We start from the raw sequence: 17608 nt of genomic DNA, 5'->3' as shown, positions 1-17608 counted from the left end.
CAGAAGGTCCTTGAATTTCATTGTTTTGTCATTCAATGTCGGAAGACACATCAGTTTAAGTTGGGACAGATTGCAAATATGGACAAAGTCCCCCTTCAATTTGATGTCCCAAGTAACAGAACTGTTGATAAGAAGGGGATGAAAACTGTAACTGTGAAAACAAGTGGACATGAAAAGAGCCGTTATACAGTTGTTCTAGCTTGTTATGGCGACGAAACCAAGCTGCCTCCTATGCTGATTTTCAAACGCAAAACAATGCCAAAAGAAAACATTCCTCGAGGAGTGATTGTCAAGACACATGACAAGGGTTGGATGGATCAGGATGGGATGAAGATCTGGTTTGAGAAAGTTTGGAGCAGGAGATCAGGTGGGCTCTTATGCAAACCTGCCCTATTGGTGCTTGATCAGTTCAGGGCACACATAACAAAAAACACTAAGAAGAGCTTTGAGAGCAAAAAATAAAACTTGCTGCAGAGCAAAAAACAAAACTTGCCATCATACCTGGAGGCTTGACATCCCAGCTCCAACCACTTGATGTCAGCATTAACAAACCCTTCAAAGATGCCATGAGAGACGAATAGAACCAATGGATGAAGTCTTCTGGGGACAATTTGACAACAGCAGGAAGAGTGAAGAAACCAACTATAGGAGAAGTTTGTACCTGGGTGAAAAGATCCTGGGATAATATCAAGATTGAGATCGTTGTCAAGTCATTTAAGAAGTGTGGCATTTCAAATGCCATAGATGGAACTAAGGACGAGGCAAAATATGAAGACAGTGATTCGTCATCAGACACAGATGAGGACAAGCTAATGGATGGGAGTTTTGATAGTGATGAGGAGTTGTATGAATTTAATGATGAATAAAACTTGAGTTCAATAACTTTATGTAATACATTTTTTTTTTTCAAATTTCGGGCCCCAAAATTAAGGTGCATCTTATACATGGGGAAATACAGTAATTTAAAAAGCCAGAGTGCTTTCAGTGTCCTTAACCAAAGTTGTTGACCATGAAGAGCAAAGGATGACTTTGCAGTTCAAATAGATCCGAAGAAATTTAAAAGTATCAGATCAGATGGATGAATGTTTACTAAATTAATTGGAATATTCAAACTGATAGAGAAGGAAGATAAAGAGAATTTGATACACTTTGACTTAGTTGAATTCAGAGTATAAATCAAAATTAGTAAATATTCCAGAAAATGCATAATTAGCATATTAATCACTGTAGAAAGTTGATCAAAACTTGCTACTGCGGTTAAACTGTATAAAGTTGATTGAAAAACATGTAATGATTGAACGTGAGAGTAACCCATGATGTTATTGCAGGTTTTGGTCTGTCGTGCCTTCTAAAAGAAGACACACAGCGACAGACCAAAACCTATAATGAGATTTTTTAAAGAACCTTAATAAAAGATGATAAAAAATAGAAATTGGCGTAAAATCATTAACAGAAGTAAGAGAAGTAGTTTCAGAACAATATAGTTAGGAAATTGCTTATATTACACATCACTAGAGCAGGAAGTAAAGAGTTCAGACATCTGTATATCTCCAGTGATGGGTAATAGCTTTGCTGTTTTGGAAAAGCCCTATATTTCAGCATAATTTTATTCAGGGTGCTTTCACCATAATTTTATTCAGTGTGAATGAGGAATCAATCTTCCAAATCAACTGTTTTGATGACTGTCTACCATCATCTGAAATTCATATTCTAAATGAACCAGTTACTGCAGGGCATTCATGTATTCTCTGAAAGGTCTTCATATTTGGCACATGATGATTAGGGAAGTTTTCTGCATACAAATGTCTTGCCTTCGCTGCATTGCATCTAGCAAGCCCATACATGAGATGCATGTCGGCCAACTCTTGATTTGAATAAGCCTCCATTATCAGAGCAAATGCATGATATCGAAATGTTAATAACAAGCTCCAACGGGATCACTGTGGGATCTTGTTTATATAACTGTATCAAGGCCTTCTGTGAGGTATCGAGCTTTGTTTGGAAACAGTTGAATGGAGCCAGTTATGCTTACTCAGTTTGTGGAAAGAATTGCTGGAACACAAAAATGGCTGTAACTCAGAAACAAGGCTAAATCAGACCTATGTTTACATTAACTTTTTAAAATTTAAATTAATTTAATCTAATCCTAAATCCATCCCTGAAGTGGGCTCCACATGTTATGATGCATGCTGTATATCAAGGCCTAACCATAGACAGATGAATTGGTTTTAGTCTCAAAATTTGAATGTTTTAAAAGAGAAAATATTCACCTGTCTACGAAAGCACATGATTGCAGTTAGGCTGTGCTTGAAAAAAAAAAAAAAAAACCAGCACAGAAGTTCTGATCCTTGATGAGCATCCTTTAACAAAACTTCTTGCTGAACCACAGTAGTTTCCTCTTTTCCTTCACTTCAAATTTCAGGTTACATTATGTCTGAAGCGAGTTTCTCACTGTTTATGCATACGGTAAAACATGCAATGTCGATATCCACTTTGTCATACTTTTTCAAAACACAATACTCTCTGAGTTTGGGGTGATGACAATGTAATTAATGATGCACGTGAAGCTTCATTCATTGCATCTTTTGAGGCGAGAAATCCAAAGCAGTTTGGTGATCACTTTTTTCATCAACCTTATCCCTGTGCTAACACGCATAAATACATTGCTTGCAGCATGTTGATTTCAATTGTTTTGCTTTTGAGATAGATAAAGCACGATTTTGTTTAGTGTTCTTTGGTAGTTTTTTGTCAAAGAACTGATGTATTGAGTAGCAAGTACGAAACAGTGATTGAATAGCATCGGCAAAAAAAAAAAAAAACAACACCCTTCCCCATTTCACCCATCCATTCATTACAAAAGTTTGCCTAGTTCAACCTTGAATTTATTTAGTGTCAACTCCCACAACAAAATTTGTCTAAAGGTAAATTTCCGCACATTTATTTTACAACTGTCTTTCCTTAATTTTAATTTATACCACCTCAGGTGTGTAATCTGGACAAGAGGAAGAATCCTATAAGCATTGAGCTTGCTCAAACCATTCAAAGACTTATACAACTCAATCAGATCACCTCCCAGGTGCCTAGTCTCTAGACACTGCAATTTGCAGAACTTAAGCTTTTCTTGGTAAGAACAACCCTTTGTTCCACTTGCCAATCTCGTTGCTCTTCTCTGTTCTTGTTCCAACAGCTCAACACCTTTCCTAAAATGAGGCCTCCAGACCTGTATGCAGTACTCAAGGTGTGGCCTGACCATTGCCTTATACAAGAGGATAATCACCTCCTTATCCCTGCTAGCAAAATTCCTGTATATCATTGATAAAACTCCCGTAGCTACTCTTGCAGCCCATCTGCTGTTCATATCTGACTGCACAATTACTCCCAGGTCTTGGTATGTTATTCTCGGGTTATGGCTACCCATCAGTACTTTACATCTGTTAATATTAAACTTCGGTTGCCACCTCTCAGCCCATGTGCTCAACTTTTCTAGAACCTTTTGTAGTAGTGTACCGTCATTAACAACCCTACCAAACTTCATACTATCTGCAAACTTGGACTGATGGGAAAGCCTTATATATACCTTAATTAATATCATTGATAAATACAGAAAACAACAATGGGCCCAACACTAAACCCTGGGAACTCCACTAATAACATTAGTCCACGAAGAGCAGTGTCCATTGATTACCACTCTCTGTCTTCTCCCACTCAACCATCCCTTTATCCATAGCAGCAACTTGCTCTTAATGCCATACTGCTCCAATTTTTACAGTAGTATAAAGTGCAACAGTATCAGAAGCTTTCCAAAAATCCAAGTATATGATATCAAAATAATTTATTTTTACCTCCAGGTCCTTTGTGATGACATCATAGTATCCGGTCAAATTGGTCAGGGGTTCGAGCCCATGACCACCAAATACGGTGGGTGCGGAAAGGTCCGCGAATGACCACCACATATCCCCGGAGCAATATGGCCTTAGTTGCTAATGCTCCTAAAAACCAAATAACAAACAAACAAACAAACAATCAAATTGGTCAGCCAAGATTTCCCCTTAACAAACCCATGCTTTGTCTGAACTATAATTGCAGTATTGTCTAGGTGATCTTGCAGTGATTCTTTAACCAGTGACTCCATTAATTTTCCCAGAACAAAAGTTAAACTAACAAGTCTGTAACTACTCATGTCACCTTTTGATCCCCATTTGTGAATTGAGGATACATTTGCATCTCCAGTCTGTGGGGACCTCCCCTGAGTATCAGGATGCCCTCATAAGCATGGCTAAGACCCTACTTACTTTGCTGCCTCCTTTAATGTAACTGGATAGATCCCATCCACCTAATTATTCACTTTTCCATTTGATTTTCCTTTGTAAATAAGAGACATATTTGTAAATTTCCAGTCTGTGGGCATTTCCCTTGAATCAAGGGATTCTCTTGTAGTTATGGTCACATGGTTGCTTCTTCTTTTAACTCAATTGTAGTGGCAAGTAACCTGTCAGGTGACTGTTGAAAATGTTCCTGCAGTAACCATTAATCAATGATAAAAAATCTGAATAATTTTCAGACTTCCTAACTATAGTCAGACTTTTACTTCAATAGTATCTGAAGTGGTTTTTTTACATTTTTCGTTGTTTGTGAGAACCTGTGAATTGACTGCCTCTGTCTTTGTAGTTGTGTCTTTTTGCTAAAAGAGTAGTGTGATACAAGTATTAATGCTGTGCTTATTTAAAGTTTCAGATTACTTGTTTTTATTTTTCACTAGTTCAGTAAACATCTACAGTCTTATCCTTGCTCTTTTTTGATTGATTTATCATTAGCTTTAGTAGAGGCATATGATGTAAGAAAGCAAGCATGTACAGCATCAACAAAAAAGAAAAAACCTCATTTCACCCAGCCGTTTACTCCAACAGTTTGTCTAGTTCTGACTTGTATTAATTTAAGCTGTCAACTTCTACAACAAAAGATAGAAGTTTGTTCCAGCAATCAACCAGTTGCTGGCTAAAGGCACATTTCTGCACATCTATTCTACAACTGTCTGTCCTCACCTTGAATCTTTTAAGACTTTCTTGGTCAGAACAACCCTATTGTTCCACTTGCCAATCTCGTTGCTTTTCTTTGTACTCATTCCAGCAGCTCAACATCTTTCCTAAAATGAGGCCTCCAGATCTGTATGCAGTACTCAAGGTGTGGCCTGACCTTATACAACAAGATAATTACCTCCTTATCCCTGCTAGCAAAATTTCTGTATATCATTGACAAGACTCCTGGAGCTACTCTTGCAGCCCATCTGCACTGCTCTGAAAATTTCATATCTGACTGCACGGTGACCCCCAGGTCTTTTTCATTCTCCGCTACCCTGAGTGTAGTACTGCACATTTCGTACATTACTCTGGGAGGGTTACATCTACCCTTTTCATTTGTCAATGTTAAACTTCAGTTGCCACCTCTCAGCTCTTCTGCTCAACTTTTCTAGATCCTTTTGCAGTGGCGTACCATCATTACCGTCATTAACAACACTACTAAACTTTGTATCATTTGCTAACTTGGATTGATGGGAAAGCCTTTTATACCTTCATCAAAATATCATTGATAAACACAGAAAACAACAATGGGGCCCAACACCAAACCCTGGGAAACTCCACTAATAACATTAATTCATGAAGAACAGTGTGCATTGATTACCATTCTGTCTTCTTCCAGTTAACCATCCCTTTATCCATAGCAGCAACTTGCCCTTAATGCCATACTGCTCCAATTATTCGTAGTATTTCATGTGCAACAGTATCAAAAGCTTTCCTGAAATCCATGTACAGCAGACTCTCGATTTACTGGGAGTGGTTTAACAGGGAAGGAGATTAACCGGGACACTTTAAGACTCCAAATAAAAAAAAAAATTCAAGTAATAACTAGAATAGGTATAAACAGATGTTTTGCAAGTCGTAAATAAGCGACAAGCAGGGCGTTATAAAGTCGTCATTGGGAGATTATTATCTTGCAAACCCAATGCTCAAAAAAAAAAAAAAAAAAAAAGAACAAATGTTTAGTTTGTTTTAGTACGTTGCTTTGATTGCATTCTGTCGCACTGGAAAGGGAAAAAATTTTATTGCGCTTTCAATTGAACAAAAACGAAATTATTCAAAAGTTTGAAACTGTGCATCCATTAAATTCTTAAAGAACCATTATAATGTTGGTGACCAAACCATGTGCGAAATTGTAAAAAATAAAGGGAAGCTATTAGATTTAAAATCGACATCGAAAAAAATAAAGGGAAGCATCGTATTGGACACGCGAGTAGTGCATGGTAGTTTTTAATCTATCGGCATATTTTTTACGTAGGCTGCTGAACATTTTTGGATATACTGTAGTAAGGCCCCGACTTTCGTAACTTCAAACTTATGTTTAATTTTTTCACTCAATTTTTTTTTCATTTTTTATGATTGCAAAATTTAAAACAGAATAATAATAATAAGCAGTCAATACCACGATCACGGCACGCATAAATTGGACAAGCGAGATATGGAGTAACAAGCTTAAAAATAGGAATGAAGAGAAGTTTCTTAAAATTTATTTTGGTCTTTTGTTATATGACTGAAGATTTCAGTGAAGGGGACATACATTTCACTACAATAACATAAAACCCCACAGAATTCCAGCTATTGATATTATTGCAAATGCAATAATATCAAGTTTACTACCCGTTTATAATTATTTGCACTAACCGAAAAGCCCAATAAACCAGAAAGTGCAAATTGTTTTTATTGTTTTACGGCAGTGGTCTCCAGAAATGTGCTTTGGTAAAATGTGAGCTCGCGTGGGGTGGTAATAGTGAGTTTTCGCCTTAACCCTGTGAAGTTCTTTACAGAAGTTTTCATTTTGACCGTTATCACGGTGCTGACTAAGAGAATAAGTGACAGCGATATTAGTAAATCTATCAAAAAAAAGGAAAGCGATTGAGTTGGATCAGAAAATTAAAATAATAAGGATGTATGAAAATGCCCCAAACATCAACAAGTATCACCCGGAATTCAGATTTGTCAGTGGCAACGGTGAACACAATAAAGGAGAAAGACAGAATACGAGAAGCGGTGAAGTAATCGGCACTAATGAAGTCAACTATGAAAACCAAGGCTACGAAATATATATCAGTTTTTGCTGTCAATTTCTTCCTGTAATGCTTTCTTTTCTTATGTGCCACTCCAGCAACTTCACCGCTGTCCCCAGATAAATTTAGTTTTTAATTGAACTAATTAAAATATAACTATTTTTCTATATATATAACTAACTAATTGAAAAATATACAACTATTTTTCTTGATTTTTCTGAGGATATTATGTGGTTTTTGTAATTTTGGCATATCACGGATGTAGGAACAATATTTTATTAGTCATTCCTGAGTTACGTAAAACTCGATTTACTTAAGAAGTCCTGGAACGTATGTTGGGGACTTACTGTATTTTTGGATTAACCGGGAAATCGATTATCCGGGATTTTTATTTTATCAATTATCCCAGAAAATCGAGAGTCTACTGTATATGATATCAAATACAAAACTTATTTTTTTTATCCAGTTATTATTTTATTTTATTTTTGCATCCAGTTCCTTTGTGACCACATCATGGTATCCAATCAGATTGGTCAGACAAGACTTTCCCTTAACAAATCCATGCTGTGTCTGAACTATAATGGCAGTCTTGTCTGGATGATCTTTACAGCGGTTCTTTAACCATTGACTCCATTATTTTCCCCACATCAGAAGTTAAACTAATAGGTCTGTAATTACTCTTATCACCTTTTGATCCCACTTTGTGAATTGGGGACACATTTGCACATTTCCAGTCCATGAGACTTTCACTGAGTCCAAGGATGCTCTTGTAATCATGGCTAAGGGTTTGCTTACTTCCTTTGCTGCCTCCTTTAATATAACTGGATAGATCTCATCCACCCCACATGCCTTTTTTATGTTTAACTTCAACAATTTCTCATCCACTTTGCTCACAGTTATTACAAAATCGTTTAACTCCCTTGGGCGCCCCCGTAGCCAGGTGGGAAGGAGCAGCAGAACACGCTTCTTGATTAGACTGGGGTTCGAGCCCGTCACCACCAAATACGGAGGATGCGGAAAGGTCGGGAAATGACCACCGCATATCCCGGAGCAATATGGCCTTAGTTGCTAATGCTCCTTAAAAAAAAAAAAAAAAAAACAAACAACAAAATAAAATTAACTCCCTGTTAGAGTTTGATAACGCTTCTGGCCTCCACTTTCTACAGAATTCCTCGTGTGAATTTAGATGTCAGCTACCTGAGCAGAATTGTCAACAATTGAATCATCAATGTCAAGTAGAACAATCTAATTCATCCTCTTCTTTCTAGAGTTTACAGTAAAGAAGTCTTTGCTGTTTTTCTTTGCATCCTTTGTTAGAGATTTCTCATAATCTGCTTTCGCTTGCCTGTCCTCCTTTGTCACTTAAGTATAGACTGGCTTATATCTACCATGGGCTTCTGTGTCTCCTTATAATTTATATGCATCCCATGCATTTTTCTTCTTTGCCACGAGTCTCATCATTAGTTCATCGCTCATCCATTTAGGCCTAAACCTTGAAAGTATTTTTTAGTTGGTATAAAAGCCTAGTAGCTTCCAAGGTTACTTTCTTGAATGCTCCCCATTTAAAATTTGCCATTGGTAACATTATCAGTTGGTCCTGATGATCACTGTATAGAATTTCAAAACTGTGTTAGACAACTGTAGCCACCTTTACGAAAGCAAAACCCCTTCCTTTTACTCCTGATGGTACTTACATCTTTGAGTGAATTAAATTGCCAATGCTCTAAACAAAGTCATTTATATTCATTTTTACTAAAAGTTAATTATATGTTTACTGAAAGTTGTGTTATGTTGTAAAAGTTGATTATATGTTTACTAAAAGTTGTGTGTTGTATTAAAAGTTAATTGAAACACATATATACAGTGTGATAATGAATAAAATATAACTGGGTAAGCAACCAATTACACAAATTTCATTTTTCTGAATTATTGAAACTTGCTACACTGACCTCTGCAAAGATGACACCTGCCTATAGTGGACAGTTTCTTCTGACACAGCAGTGTTTACTTTAGAGAGGTCACTGGTTTTTTTTTTTTTTTTTTTAATTAAATTTTTATAATAATATTTATATACATAAGGAGAAAAATATATGCATCTGCATGTTTGAAATTTTGTGAACTTAATGATCTTTTAAACTCGGAAAATGGAAGAGAAGATAATGACATTTGTTTTGTGTCTAAAATGTTCTTTTTGCAATTTTTAGAAGAATTAATATTTTATTGTTTTTTTTTTTTTTTTTTTTTTTTTGAAAGGCATAAAACAGATGGCATGTTTTTAAATTTAATTTTTTTTAAAGTGCATACTATAATTACTGTAATCCATTAAGGAAAGATAAAATATTGGCACTGTTTAAGCAGAATTTTAAAAAATATATATATTTTTTCTAGAAATTAAAATTTCCACTGTTTTTGCTATACTGTAGATGCCGTCGCCACCACCGTGTTAATATAATTGGTTTAATTCTATCAGTCCCATATGTCATTATTTACTTTTAGCTTCAATATTTTCTCTTCAACTTTCTTCCTGGTTATCACAAAATCATTTAGCTCCTAGTTATAATTTGTTATATGTTTACTGGAAATTCTGTGTGCAAGTTCTATTACTGTCCTCTAAAATATTCTTCATGTGTGAATGTAGATGCAAAATAATTATTCAGTTTGCTAGTAATGTGAACAGGATCATCAATAGTTATGCTATTGAAACAAATTGTGATGCACTTATATGTCCTCTAATTATAATATTACATATTATTAATGAAATATAATAATAATAATATTATTATTATTATTATATTAATTTTTAGTTAATTTCATACACTTTTGGCATCTCTCATATTGTGAAAATATTTCACTTTTAGGTTGTCTTCTCTTACACTCTGGGTGTCTACCTGCCCACCAATGAGGGAACAATAATTCCTGAAATGGTGCCAGCTGGGTGGCCGTACCCAAAACTGAGGATAAATAACAATAGTTGTGTCTACTGGGGAAGCATTATTTATTTAAAAGTGCATGACTAGGCGATGTGTTGCAAGGGATTTTACAATATGAGATGTTATAGTAATGATACTGTTTTTTGCAAACTTGGTTTGCTTTCCTTGTGAATTTACCCTATATAAAAATGATGCTTTTACATTACTCAGTGTGTGTTATTACGTATATGTATATATTTTAATACATTAAAATATTATAATATTCATTTTATATATGTAATATTATACAGTGTTTTCATACTGTATGGAACAAATGTCTCAATTTTTATATTTGAGATATTAGACATTAATCATAAATTATAAAACTAAATTTGGAAAACATTTTTATGTTCAAATTTATATCATAAAATATGACTGTGTAAAACAGTCTTTATACACCGATGAGCCAAAACATTATGACCAGTAAGTTGTTATGCAAATCAAAGCAACTGCAGGTGAACTACGGCGTGCACGGGTCGGGACACTGTATAAAAAAACACCCGATACTGAGCTCCGTTAATCAGTGTTACTCTTGTTCTTCACATGGGAAAGGTAGCAGACTTAAGCAAGTTTGACAATGGCCAGACTACTTGGTCAGAGCATATCAGAAATGGCACGGTTGGTGGGATGCTCACGGTCAGCCGTGGTTAGTACCTACCGAAAGTGGTCCGAGGAGGGGGAATCCACGCACCTCCAGCGAGGTGTTGGATGACCACAGCTCATTGATGCTTGAGGTTAAACGAAAGCTCTCCCGGATGGTATGTGGCAACAGAAGGGTGACTGTGGCACTACTCACTAGTAATTGGAATGTTGGTTACGAGAGTAATGTGTCACAAAACAGTACATCGAACCCTGCTGAAAATGGGGCTGCATAGCTGCAGGCTGCTTTGAGTGCCCATGCTAACCATGGTTCACCGGTAACAGTACCTACAATGGGCACCCGAGCATTGAACTGGACCTTGAGTGATTGGAAGAGGGTCGTCTGGTCCAATGAATCACATTTCCTGTTGCACCATATGGACGACCGGGTATGTGTGCATTTTTTACCTGGTGAAGTGATGGTGCCTGGATGTACCGTGAGACGAAAACCAGCTGGTGGCAGCAGTGTCATGATTTGGGTAATGTTCTGCTGGTATACCTTGGGTCCAGTCATCCATGTGCTGCGCACTCTGACATCTACCACCTATCTAAACATCGTTGCTGGTCAGGTATACCCTTTCGTGGCAATGGTCTTCCCCTCTGACGGTGCCATCTTTCAGCAGGATAATGTGCCATGCTGCTCCACCCGGATTGTTTGAGACTGGTTCACGGAACTCGAGGAAAGCATCCAGGTATTGCCCTGCCCTCCAAATTTCCCATATATCAATCCTATTGAACATCTGTGTTTGTGTTGGAACAGCAACTCTGATCTGCAGCATCTCAACCACGGACCTTACAGGAGTTAAAGGATCTGCTGGTTACGTGTTGGTACCAGATACCACAAGACACATTTAGAAATCTTGTAGCCTCCATGCCTCACTGGGTACGAGCTGTTTTGGCTGCACGTGGAGGACCAACATCATATTAGTTAAGTGGTCATAATGTTTTGGCTTACCGGTGTATCTATGCTGATATGAATGGTGTTCTACTACACAAATTATACTTCTTTAGTTCTGAGAAAAAGCGTGGTAGAGTAACATACTAACCATTTATTTTACTTGAGTTTCAAGTTCTCTGATGACTGCATCATTTACAAATCTTTATATGTTAAACTGATATTGGAAATACTTTAGATATGTAAAATAACGAATTTTATGGTGAGGTTCATAATAATTCTATAGTTATTATGAATTTTCAATTCTATAATTTTCAAAAAATTCTATAATTTTCAGCTTGGCTAGTACCAAATCTTAAAACTTTACTGCTGTGGGGAGTGGCTACTTAGAGAAAACTTTACAGGTAATGTTTCAATGGACGGCAAATGTTGAAAAGCAAATACTTTGTGCTGTACAAGTATTTCCTACCATGAATATCACAATTTCCAGGTCATGTTAATGTTTCCTCTGCACATGTATGGAGGACAATTTTTAATTTTCAAACATGTATTCATGCAAACAACAATGGTATCCATGTAGCAGTATGCTTGTACAATAATTTTTGTCACAAGATATGAAAAAATGTAGCAACTTATGCTAGAGGTTCATTTTGCATTAGACACGTGATCCCAAGTTGTGGTAACAGATGAATCATGTTTTACAAGAATCAGAATTCTGAACTCTCCAAACAGTCATATCTGGACTGAATAAAACCAGGTATGATTTTCTGTGGACCAGGTATTTCATGTATACTAACTCTTTATACTAAAGTACTCGGCGCCTCTGTAGCCAAGTGGGCAGGAGTAGCAGTGCATAACACACGTTTCTTGATTAGACTGGGGTTCGAGCCCGTGACCACTAAATATGGATGATGCGGAAAGGTCAGGGATTGACCACTGCATATCCCCGGAGCAATATGGTCTTAGTTGCTAATGCTCCTAAAAACCAATTTTTTTTAATCAACAAGGCCTTCAGGAATGGTATCTGCGTTTTCGGTGCAATAATCTGGAGGAACTATTGGAAGAAATTGGCAAAGAATGTAGTTTATTCATTATGGTGCACCATCCTACTTTTACATCTTTCTAACTTTTTTTAAATATGGAACCTAATAGCTGATTGACGATTTAAATATGTAGTACAATAACAGATTAATTGGTTGGAATGGCCCTATACAGTGGCCACCACAATCATCTTACCTCATATCCTTAAATTACTTACAATAAACCATGGATTTCATGTGGTCATGAAATTTGTGGTTTATTCTGTGTTACCATGTAAGATAGACAGAGAAACCATGCTGAGACCTCATTAACTGAATTCATTTGTCATTTATAAAATAAATTTTCTGTTTATACTCCGGGACGACCAAACAGTCAGAGGAGTTAACAAAATAGATAGAATACAAGAAACAGCACCGTATTCAGCAGTCACGGGCTTGAACCCTGGTCGCTCAAGGCACGTGTACTTATGCACCCGCGCGTCTGACCACTAGGCTACGTCGGCCCAATATCATCTACAGTGAAATCTATATCAGATCTGAAACTGTATAACAATCTCAGCTCAGAAATAAGTACTTCAGAGAGATGTGTTTATAGGAACTTTTTTCATATTTTTAGCAGTAGAATGTGATCCAACATTTGTTGTGTACAATTTTGAAACATCCTGTGTAGTATAAATATTACGTATATTGTATAGTTTAAAATATTCAATTTTCACCCTAACTGAACTTTTTACCCTTGCCTTTGAGAAGGTAAACCAACCTACTGTCATTAAAAAAAAATAATATAATAAAATAAGTTGCCTAAATAATGCAGTTGTCTTAAGTGTTTTATCCATTTGGGATTTAAAGCACTGTACATGTAATTGTAAAATAGCTTCCCTCCCACAAGGTAGTAGTATATCTGATCTCTTTATTTGTCGTCAAATTAGCTAGTAATTAGTAACCATTCAGTGTAGCAATGAACATTTTTGTAGCAATTCAGCTGTGGGAAGTTCCTTTTCACTCCTTACCAATAGATCCTTCTTCTTTTGTTCTGAAATGTATAGCATAATTCGAAATTTACAATAAATGATACATTTCTATTTTTGCTATATTTCTTGTAATTTTTTTTTTTTTTTTTGTTTTTGATTAGTTATCTTTGGTACTTTATTTCTCGTTTTAATTACCATATTTTTTTCTTGCAGATTTTTAATATTTATGTCCTTAAAATTATTTATTATATATATATGTATATGTAAAAAAAAAAAAAAAATTTCAATTTAATGTATATAATAGCATGGTCTTTTTTTTTTTTTTTTTTCTTCCCTCTCTCCCATGCAGCAGAAACCCACATACTTTAAACATGAGTTTCTAAAATCTTTTCAGGCTTAATCAACAAGGTACGTTTCTAATTAAATTATTTGCTTGTCCTTATTAAAGATGTTAGAAGTTAATATAAGATAATTCATATATGAATTATTTTATGTACATCATGATAAAATGATATATCGACCATGATTTTCTTTATTGACTATTTTTAAACAGACAGTAAAACAAATCCTATCGTAATGAATGTATATTTATTTTATGTACAATGAATATTTTCTGTTATAGTTATAAAATTATAGTAATAGTCTTAAAAATCAGATTAAGAACATCATTGAGTAGCTAAATTAGTGCCTATACACTACAAGTTAAAATTATTTAGATCAGTTTTTGGGTCTTTTATATAATTTGCTGGTGATTTTCAGTTGAATTACATAACTTAACAAATTGTTTTTCGTGTAACCCATAAGGAAGTGTATTAGCACTCGACCACATGAAACATAACATACTTTTTCTTCACAGTAACATATATTTTACTTCAATATCACTAAGTTACCTGTGTAGTATACTTTTAAAGTAGTTTATTTCTTTTATACAATATATTAATTAATTGATAACAGAGCAGCAATGGCTCAATAAGTTCTATGTTATGAGTAAATTATTTTAAAAATGGAAGAATTACCTCTATGGTGGTGTCTTGCAGAATACTTCGGTGCTGGTATTCTCCGTAGTTGGATAATTATACAAATCGATTAATTGTATTCCACTCTCTGGTAGACAAGATCAGTGATCCAATGCACCACAGAATCGGGAACTCGTGGACCCCAAGCCCGACCCCAAAATACATCGAACCACCGTCCCAATCTTGAGCGAGAGAATACAAAACATCCGTATTTTTAAAACAATTTAACTGCTATGGGACCAAATAGATACATAGTGAATGTATACTTTTAATACTTTAAAACTAATATTATTAAGACATAAAAAACATTAAGAATCCTCTGAAATATTAAGAGGCTAAGGAATTTGTCTACTTCCCTGAAGCAGACAGAGCTTTTCAACGAGGGTCATGATCACAGGAAAGTGAACTGTGCATAAACAAACTAGTTTACACCACATCGCATAGTATTATCAACCTTACCCTGAAATCGCGTTATTCAATCAAACAAAAATATCTGCATCAAGTCAAACACATCCACAATAAATTAAGAAAATACCTTTACCCTAAAGATTGGTCAACCTTGAAAACCACTATAAATTTTCGTCGCGAAGCACTAGCTTTGGAAATTGAAAAGTGTCGCTAGGAATACTAAGATCATTCACAGACCATTATGTTCATTTCATGTAGCAAAACTCTTCTCAGTTCCTGGAGTTACGTTGACAGAAGATTGTGTCGAAGAAAACGCCTTTTCAGTTCATTCTACTGATAATTAGTGGGCAGATCTATTCATTGTGTTTCTCGTGTTCCTCAGTCCACTCTTTTTCACATTTGGCGCAGTGGGTGGTTGCATTGTCATCTTGAAAGTACTTATGTCCCTTGGGGTAAACATGCAACATTTTCGATAGTACCTGACCTTCAAAGATGTTCAGATTTTTCTCTCTTTTACTCTATACTCCGGTGGTTTCAGGTACGCCCAATTATAAAGAAATTATTAGACTTCCCTAATCCCATTTTCAACATTTCTAACATTCCATTAGAAATACAGTATATGTTACAAGATTCTGAACTTGGAACATATGCTAAAGATGCACTGACAATCATACCTCTTTGGAAATCCATGAGATTCTGTCCATTTCGCACTGTTGGTGAGCTGATCATATATATTTTAAATTGACAATTTTAAGTTAATACAGTTTAATACTTTAAAATACAGTTTTAAGTTGTGGAGACCATCACAGAAATAAACTAATAAGGCTATCCTGGATACCTGGCATTCCACACGCTACCCCGAAGCACCACTCTCAACTTGTGACCCCAGCAATTTGCCTAAGAAACAACTTGTTATAGACGTCGAATTTGCACTTCGGAACATCCTGCAGAAAGACAATCATTCAACAGATAAACCAAGTAGTGAACTACCCTAAAAGCCCACACCTCCCCAAATTAAATAGTAAAGAAACCTCAGCACTATGTAACCTTCAAAAAAACAAAGATATCATGATACAAAAAGCAGACAAAGGTGATACAGTTGTAGTTTTAGACAAGCAAGATTATATCAACAAGTTAAATTCCATAGTATCTGATACTTCCACTTACCAAGAAGTCAATCGAGACCTTTTTTCCAATTTAGTCAACCAATATAATAAGAATTTAACGACATACCGAAAAAACAATTACATTACAATGGCCCAGTTAAAACAATTAAAAGCTAGGACGTACAGTATACCCACACTTTTTGGCCAGGTAAAACTACATAAGACAGGTTTCCCCATTCGTCCCATCATTTTATACAAACATTCTGCATTCTCAGCGTTAGCTTCCCACATATATAATATAGCCAAACCGTTCAGAAAAACCATAAAATTTGGAATAAAAAATTATGATTCGCTATTTGACATCCTAAAAGATAAAACACTTAAAGATTAATGACAACCTATTTTCCCTAGATGTCATCTCTCTATATACCAACGTGAACATCGCATACACCCTGGACATCGTCTAGGACATGCTAAACAAAGACCCCTACCAATTAACCATAGAAAACTCCTGATTACTGCTATATTTGAGCTGATAAAACTTTTAACTGAAACCAATTATATCACCTTCCTAGGTAAAGTCTTCAAACAAGTTTATGGCTTACCCATGGAGTTAAACCTAAGTGGTTTACTTGCAGAAATATACCTTACCAATATCGAAACAATACATTTAACTCCCTTTCTTCAGCGGATCACCTACCATGGTAGATATCTGGACGATATACTTTGCATCACAGATGTGGAGACCACGCAGGACATCCTACAAAACTTAAACAAAACATGCACAGCTTTCATTTCTTGGTCGGTTTCCTGAGTTTCCTTGCCCTGCATATGTAGGAACTTGATCACTGCTCGATACTCTACTTTGTCAACCATAGCATCCTTCCTCAGATTCTGGGCTCCACCTTTGGTGTGCAATCACCTACGGGAATGAAATTTCACAGGTTAGTTATTAAATATGTAGCCAACTTATATTGAAAATGGCATCTTCCTACTGATGTTTTATCTAGGTCAGGGTATAAACTTTTTGTTACCCCTCTTGTATATTAACAAATCGTATTCCATTATATCGGGCAGCCCCACTTACCAAGAAATAGATTCGTCTATATTTCTGAATTTAGCAAACTTATATAAGAAAACACTAACCTCATACCAGAAAAGTGATTTTATTTCAATGGCACAATTAAAAAAACTGAAAGCTAGGATGTATAATATTCTGGTACTTTTTGGACAAGCTAAACTCCATAAACTGGCCTTTTCCCATCCCCCCCCCCCCAATTGTGTCATACAGAAACTCAGCATTTTCGCACTTAGCCACACACTTATATAACATCATAAAACCTTTTAGATGGATTATAAAATTCGGAATTAAAAATTACAACACTTTATTTAATAGTCTTAAAGATTGCAAGCTTGGCTGTAATGATAAATTGTTTTCGTTAGATGTCACTTCTTTATATAAGAA

General features: G+C 35.7%; 1 protein-coding gene across 1 annotated transcript in view; it reads left to right on the top strand.

The window, feature by feature from the left end:
- Positions 1–17608, top strand: part of EndoA (SH3 domain containing GRB2 like, endophilin-A) — a 416265-nt gene that overhangs the window by 55524 nt on the left and 343133 nt on the right. The window contains exon 2 of the mRNA XM_090389410.1: positions 13963–14021. The gene's annotated coding sequence lies outside the window, so the exon portion shown is untranslated. The remainder of the gene's footprint in view (positions 1–13962; positions 14022–17608) is intronic.

Source organism: Mastigoproctus giganteus, chromosome 2 (assembly GCF_048544385.1).
Source record: "Mastigoproctus giganteus isolate SK-2022 chromosome 2, ASM4854438v1, whole genome shotgun sequence".
NCBI lineage: Eukaryota > Metazoa > Arthropoda > Arachnida > Uropygi > Thelyphonidae > Mastigoproctus > Mastigoproctus giganteus.
The sequence above is the reverse complement of the archived record's forward strand: the minus strand, read 5'-3'. Positions and strand labels throughout refer to the sequence as shown.